Genomic DNA, 7,935 nt, shown 5'->3' on the forward strand with positions numbered 1-7,935 from the left:
AATGATTCTTATGAATGGCACCGGCACACAATAGACGTAATTTCTATGCAGATAGAGACGTTTTCAAACCTCCGTTGATGGTATTTTGCCATTATCTTCATGCCATTGGCAAGCTTGTGCAGTAGGCATAATCACTGATGAGGTGAAAGATCTTGTTTTCAATTTTGGGTTAAGCCATAATCGAATTGAGACCATACGGTCGACAGGTACTCTAAACGAATGATTTTGGTTTATTGAATTACATATATATATATACTTATATATGATATATTACTTGAACAGGCACAAGCTGCTGCTGCACCTCCTTACTTGAATACGCACAAGCTGCTGATGCTCCTGCACTGATGATCCACCCGCCGCCACTGCTCCTGCTGGACGTGAGCACTACTCATCAGACATGTATACCGATGTGAGCTCATCTGATCATGGAGGGAGCAACGGGTCATCATCTGGTTCTGAGTAGTACTCAGACTTATAGTATCACATTCCATATTGAGGATGTGGTTGTATATATATTTTTGTAACTGAAGCCATGGGCTTTTTTAGACAAACCAATTTGATTTTGTATATATTTATTTATAATTGAAGCCATGGGCTACTTCGACATATGGACTCCCTTGTATATATGTGTACACATAAAATTTTGATAGTAATATTGAATCGTGAATTGATAGTATTGCATTCATGTCTGTCTTGAATCGTGTATTGACAATGTATGCATTCATGTCATTCTTGAATCGTGTAATGACAATGCACTAAATCTTCCTCGTGGATGGTGCAATGTACCCAAAAAAATCTAGAGAGTGCTATTGGGTGCTGGAATGCTGGAACACCATTCAGGTACCAAATAGCACTCTCTGGATTTTTTTTTTGCTCTTTGTTCGCGTGTATAGACACGTCAACTCTGTAAAAGTCGCGTGTATATACGCGGATACTCTGTGAAATGCGCATGTATAAGCGCAACTAACTGACAAAATGTGTGTATAAGTCCTCGTATCAGCGCGTCTGACTGCGTCTATACACGCACTTTTACACGCATGTCTTTGGCCGTGATGATACACGCACTGATACACGGGCCCGCTACTTTTTTTCCACAAGTCATTTTCGATGGCTAGGAGCGCGGGTATGAGCTCGATCCCTTGTAGAAGGATTTCACCAAGGCCTTTGATGTCAAAGTCCCGTATGCCAAAGCTAGCGCCATCACCTTTGAAAAGGTTTTTAATTCGAGAAGGTGATTCCAACCTTCCGCCGCCTAAAAGATATCAGGGTCAAGACTAGGATATGAGAAGTTCTTGAATGGAAGAAATGTCCTTTTCTCGAAACTCAATCCCCCGAAGTTCAACTTCAGAAGTTCCACCCTTGAACAAGGGAGTAAAATGCTATAACTATCAAGGAATTGAACATCACAGTATGGATCGCCCAACTCCTTTTGGATCAAGGTTTTCGGGGTAGGGAAATCAGGGATCAAGATTCCAGACTCCAGCTCCTTCCTTCCGGGGAAATCAGGTTTCTTCTTGCCAAAATCAAGTAAATCCGAGAGGTAGACCCTCTAACCAAACCACAGTCTCAATCCAAAGTAATGCAAGAGAGATATTTTCAAATGGGCCGTCCACTTTCAAGGCAATAACGCTAGAAGAAATTGAAGAAGAAGAAGATGATGAAAGAGATTATACTCCACCTGCAAGATGAGAACATCTTGCATTTTTCAAGTGGAAGAGAATGTAAGATTTCTCCCCAGCCCCCCAAGATGTCAAGTTTCTTCCCCTGTAATCAATCCCCTTTTCAGAATAATAAAAGATCTTGTTTCTACCTCTTTTGGCCTAGAGAGAGAAAATATTCTAGAGAGAGATAACTCAATTTTTAGATATCTTTGGATGGAAAAATATCCTTTCTTATTAAACTAAATTTCCTTGAAACATAAGTTTAAAAAGAATTTCCTAAGGTGCATTAGAAATAAATTATAATCTGCTCACAAAAGGCCTTAGCCTAAGGGTCTCATTAAAATTGAATTTATGCATAGAAAGATGCATAAAAGATTTTTTTTAATTCAAAAGTGTTATTCTCATTAAAATTGAATTTATGCATAGAAGATTTATTTTTATTTCAAAAGTGTTATTCTCATTAAAATTGAATTTATGCATAGAAAGATGCATAAAATATTTTTTTATAATTCAAAAGTGTTATTCTCATTAAAATTGAATTTATGTATGGAAAGATGCATAAAATAATTATTTTTATTTCAAAAGTGTTATTCTCATTAAAATTAAATTTATGCATAGAAAGATGCATAAAAGATTTATTTTTATTTCAAAAGAGTTATTCTCATTAAAATTGAATTTATGCATAGAAAGATGCATAGAAGATTTATTTTTATTTCAAAAGTGTTATTCTCATTAAAATTGAATTTATGCATAGAAAGATGCATAGAAGATTTATTTTTATTTCAAAAGTGTTATTCTCATTAAAATTGAATTTATGCATAGAAAGATACATAAAAGATTTAATTTTTATTTCAAAAGAATTGTTCTCATTAAAATTAAATTTATGCATAAAAAGATGCCTAAAAGATTTTTTTTAGAAGTGTTATTCTCATCAAAATTAAATTTATGTATAGAAAGATGCATAAAAGTCTTAATTTTATTTCAAAAGTGTTATTTTCCTTAAATTTGAACTATGCATAAATAGATGCATAAAAGGATTTTTATAAAAGTGTTATTCCCATTGAAGTTGATTTTTATGCATAAATAGATGCGTAAAGAATCTTTATATCAAAAAATAGAATTCTCTTAAATGATGTGATGTGAATCAGATAGATGATGAGTGAGGGATGTGATGTGAATAGAGGTGATGAGATGTGAGGCAAATAGATGTGTTGAGATGTGATGAGAATCAGATAGATGTGAATGGATGGATGGATGTGATGTGAATAGAGGTGATGAGATGTGAGGTGAATAGATGTGATGAGATGTGATGTGAATCAGATAGATGTGAATGGATGCATGAATGTGTTGTGAATAGAGGTGATGAGATGTGAGGTGAATAGATGTGATGAGAAGTGATGTGAATCAGAATGTAAATGAATGATATGGGATGTGAGTGAATGTATATGATGATAATGGACATGAATGTGTATGTGAAGAATGGATGTGAATGAGTATGTGAAAGAATGGATGTGAATGTATGTGAAAGAATGGATATAGATGTGTATGTGAAGGAATGTATATGATGATAATGGACATGAATGTGTATGTGAAGAATGGATGTGAATGAGTATGTGAAAGAATGGATGTGGATGTATGTGAAAGAATGGATATAGATGTGTATGTGAAGGAATGTGATGTGATGTAAAGAGATGAGATGTGACATGAATTTATTTGGATGTGAAGTGATGATAGCCTCCAATTTTGACATCAAATAGGCTAAGAAGATGCAGCTTTTCTCAAATAAGAATGATGTTATCCCATGTTTATTTTGTATCCAAGCCTAGACATACACTTGTTGCCGTATGATTTGTACGCATGTCCAACTTTGTAAATGCTTGGCAATTTAGCGGGTCCGCATTTGTAAAGCCATAGCATGAAAACTCTCTCTTAAGTATTTTGTAAGGTCCAAGCCATGTATTCACAAAATGAAGCAAGCCTAAAGTTCAAACATTATGTACTTTTGAATATTTGGAATTAAATAAAGAAAAGGGGAAAAGAAGGGTCGTGGGATGTGGGTGGTTGAGGAAGTTAGAGTCTCTCTCTTCCTTTATCAACCTCTTTCACGTTCCTTTCTAACTCTCTTGGTTTGAGCACAACTCTTGCCTCTCTCTTGTCTCTTCCTTGTTCTTGAATATTTCCTAGCTATGGAGGAAGGAGAAGAGGATGGTGAGGATGATTGTCTTGTCTATCTTCTGTGTGCTCTACACTAGGTAGCTTTTCATTGTGTGGGTATATGGCTGTGGTGTTTTCCTAGAGAGAGAGATGAGAGAATAGATGGTGTGTGTGTATATGTGTGTTTCTTGAGAGCTTCTTGCAGCTTTCATGGCTATGGGGCACCCCAATGCGTATATTTCGCATGCTCGAGCCGGGTTTGCTGTCTTTTTAGTGTGCTTGGAAGGCTGATTCATTTGGTGCGTTCGCCGGGAGGGGCTAGCCATGGAACTTGCAAGAAGCAGCTTCAAATGAGGAGGGAGGCGGCCTTGAAGGAAAGAAAGGAGCAAGATGGACATGAAAGCTGTAAAGAGAAGAGCGAGGGGACCACATTCTTGTGAGATTTTTGAAGACAGAGGCTTGCAAAGGAAGGGACAATGAGGGTCTGGGTGCAGCAAAGGAGAGAGAGAATTTGAGGTTTTCTGGCCGCCAGTAGAAAAAGGAGGATTGGTAGTCTGGGAACGACCTCGCCTTAGCAGCCACGCAAGGGCTTCTCGTCTCGCAGACGCCTTCTAGGGTTTTGAGCATCAGCAAGGAAAAAGGAAGAAAATTAATCTAGGGTTTACGGCATCATTGGAGAATAATGATGGAGAAACTGGAGATCAACGAAGATAGGGATACGGCAAACACACAGCAGATCTAACTACAGCTTGGGAGCACCATTCGACTTTGTTCCTTATTTATCAGCAGATCTACAGCAGTCTCTTTTATGGAGAGAGGAATTCAGAGGTCCTTGCAGCATGCCAGAAGAGCATCTAGGCTCATTTGCAGAGCCACAAAGATTATCGGCAGAACTGTCAGAATCACTACCAATGCATGGAGGGCGAACAGCTGAAGACATTTTACTTGATGCTCAAGGCTGCCAGGAAATTTTCAAAGATCCCTTTGTCATTAAAGCCTTTCGAGAAGCAGAAAAGGCCCACCATGGTCAGTACCAAGTTACTGGTGATCTTTATCTTGTTCATTGTGTCGAGACTGCAATGATTTTAGCAGAAATAGGTGCAAGCAAAGTAGTAGTTGCAGCAGGGTTGCTTCATGACATAGTTGATGACTCTGCTGTTGATTACAAGGAGCTTCAGGAGATGCTTGGCAAGCAGGTTGCAGACCTAGTGGAAGGGGTGTCGAAATTGAGCGAGTTTAGCAAGTTGGCACGGGATAATGACACTGCAAGCAAAACTCTTGAGGCGGATCGACTGCATACAATGTTTCTAGCTATGGCAGATGTTCGGGTGGTTCTTATCAAGCTTACTGACAGGCTGCATAACATGAGAACTTTGGTAGCACTGCTTGAACACAAGCAACTGCGAATAGCAAAGGAGACCCTCCAGGTTTTTGCTCCTCTAGCCAATAGGCTAGGAATATGGAGCTGGAAGGCAGAACTGGAAGATTTGTGCTTTAAGCATCTAAAACCTCAGGAACATCAGAAATTAGCAACAAAGCTAACAGGGGGGTTTAGGGAAACAACAATTATGGAATCCATCCAGAAATTGGAGAACACACTCCTTGAGGAAGGAGTTTTGTATCATGATTTGAGTGGAAAAAACCTCTATGGCATTTACACAAAGATGATAAGGAAGGGTGGGAATTTTGATGAAGTTTATGATGTGCAAGGCTTGCGCTTGATTATGACAAATATGGAGGATTGCTATACAGCTCTCAAAACCATTCACAGGCTGTGGCCACAGACTTCTGCAAGCATTAAGGACTACATCATGCAGCCCAAGGCCAATGGGTATCAGTCTTTGCATACAGTAGTTCAGGGTGATGATGGATTTCCTTTAGAAGTTCAGATTAGAACCAAAGAGATGCATCAGCAAGCCGAGCTATGGAGTGTCTGGATATGGTGGCACAGGGTATGGAGCACAGCAGCAAACTACGGGCTATCAGAATTATGGACCTCAGTATCAGGCCCCTCCTCCTACACTTGGAGGATAATGATATATCAGATGAGGAAGGTGGTGATATCACTGAAGAACCGCATGCCGGGCACATGTTTTCACCCGGATGGGTAGTGGAAGTTATGGCTAGTTTTGCTGAGATGTTTCCCGTTGCAAGTTTTGTGCCTCCTAAATATAGACATCCAAATAATAGAGCTGGTCTAGGTTTCAGTTTTGTCCCAGATGAGATGCTGCTTGGCAGTCAGCCTTCAAGTTTTCAATATACAACTTTTGTGAAGCATGATACCCAAGTTGTGGCCAGCCAGGAGAGGGAGGGTAGCTCTGGAAAGTCTCCAATAGTCCATGATAGAGTTGTTTTATGATCTTGAAGATGAATATCTTGCTGCATATTCCAGTAGTGTAAATGGGTTAGCTATTAATGAGTTGATCAATCATGTAGTAGGTTGTTCTCAAGCTGATGATGTGGGCCATTTAGAGTGGAATGTAAAAGAGACTATAAAAGAGTTTCATGCATTGCAAACAACAGCTCCAGGGGTTAATGATGAGATGCAGAGTGTGCAGGTTGCGAGTACATGGAAGGGAGAGACAGACACAGATGTCTCGGAGGATTCCCTAAGTATGCATGATCCATGACGAGCTGCATCGCGAGGAATTGGAGCGGAAGCAAGCTCGCAAACAAGAGGCTATTGACATCTTGCATGAGCAGTTGTCCATGGTGCAGAGGCTGCGGGAAGAAGAGAGGGCGGCCGTCAAAGAGGACATGATAAATATGAACAGAAGATGACTGGAAGAGGAAGAAGACTTGAAGCGGAAACAGTGCCAGCAGAGGCTACTGGATAGCCAGAAGGCCAAAGAGATGCTGCTATACAATGAGCACAACAGGGCCAAGAAACTAGCCGGAGCACAAGAGGAGAAGAAGTATGATGCCCATATGATCGCCATGGTAGCAGAGAGAGAGGCAGAGGAAGAGAGATAGGAGAGAGAGCTCCGAGAAGGCCAGCGGAGAGAAGCAATAGCCTATGCAGCTCAGCTCAAAGCGGCCATAGACCGACAGAAGTTTGAAGATGATGAGCTTGAGGCAACCATCAAAGCCGAGGTGGATGAAGGGTGGCAGATTTTCATGAAGATTTCGAGTGAGGGAGAGCTATGAAATTATGATCTTTTGATGGGGATTATTTTGGTGTTTGAAGTTAGGAGTTATTATTATTTCCATAGGATGTTTGTGGGTTCTTTGTGGGGGATGTGTTGATGATTTTTCACCTCATTCTATGTTTGATTGAGTATGGAGTAAGTGTAGGAGAGTAAGTGAGGAGTTTGAAGAGGTGTGATGAAGTTTGAGGATTTTTTTGAAGGAGTGATTAAGTATGTGAAAAGGGAGAAATTTCATCGACATTTTGTTCGCGGGAGCTCATAAGCTAAGTGTGGGAGGAATGATAGCCTCCAATTTTGACATCAAATAGGCTAAGAAGATGCAGCTTTTCTCAAATAAGAATGATGTTATCCCATGTTTATTTTGTATCCAAGCCTAGACATACACTTGCTGCCGTATGATTTGTACGCATGTCCAACTTTGTAAATGCTTGGCAATTTAGCGGGTCCGCATTTGTAAAGCCACAGCATGAAAACTCTCTCTTAAGTATTTTGTAAGGTCCAAGCCATGTATTCACAAAATGAAGCAAGCCTAAAGTTCAAACATTATGTACTTTTGAATATTTGGAATTAAATAAAGAAAAGGGGAAAAGAAGGGTCGTGGGATGTGGGTGGTTGAGGAAGTTAGAGTCTCTCTCTTCCTTTATCAACCTCTTTCACGTTCCTTTCTAACTCTCTTGGTTTGAGCACAACTCTTGCCTCTCTCTTGTCTCTTCCTTGTTCTTGAATATTTCCTAGCTATGGAGGAAGGAGAAGAGGATGGTGAGGATGATTGTCTTGTCTATCTTCTGTGTGCTCTACACTAGGTAGCTTTTCATTGTGTGGGTATATGGCTGTGGTGTTTTCCTAGAGAGAGAGATGAGAGAATAGATGGTGTGTGTGTATATGTGTGTTTCTTAAGAGCTTCTTGCAGCTTTCATGGCTATGGGGCACCCCAATGCGTATATTTCGCATGCTCGAGCCGGGTTTGCTGT

At 39.9% G+C, this 7,935-nt stretch overlaps 1 pseudogene; it reads left to right on the plus strand.

The window, feature by feature from the left end:
• The first annotated feature begins 3,397 nt into the window (after positions 1-3,397).
• Positions 3,398-7,653, plus strand: LOC147638967 (putative GTP diphosphokinase RSH3, chloroplastic pseudogene; annotated as a pseudogene).
• Positions 7,654-7,935: the final 282 nt, after the last annotated feature.

The sequence above is a fragment of the Cibotium barometz genome, chromosome 4 (genome assembly GCF_041138505.1).
Source record: "Cibotium barometz isolate CiBa-2024 chromosome 4, ASM4113850v1, whole genome shotgun sequence".
Lineage (NCBI taxonomy): Eukaryota > Viridiplantae > Streptophyta > Polypodiopsida > Cyatheales > Cibotiaceae > Cibotium > Cibotium barometz.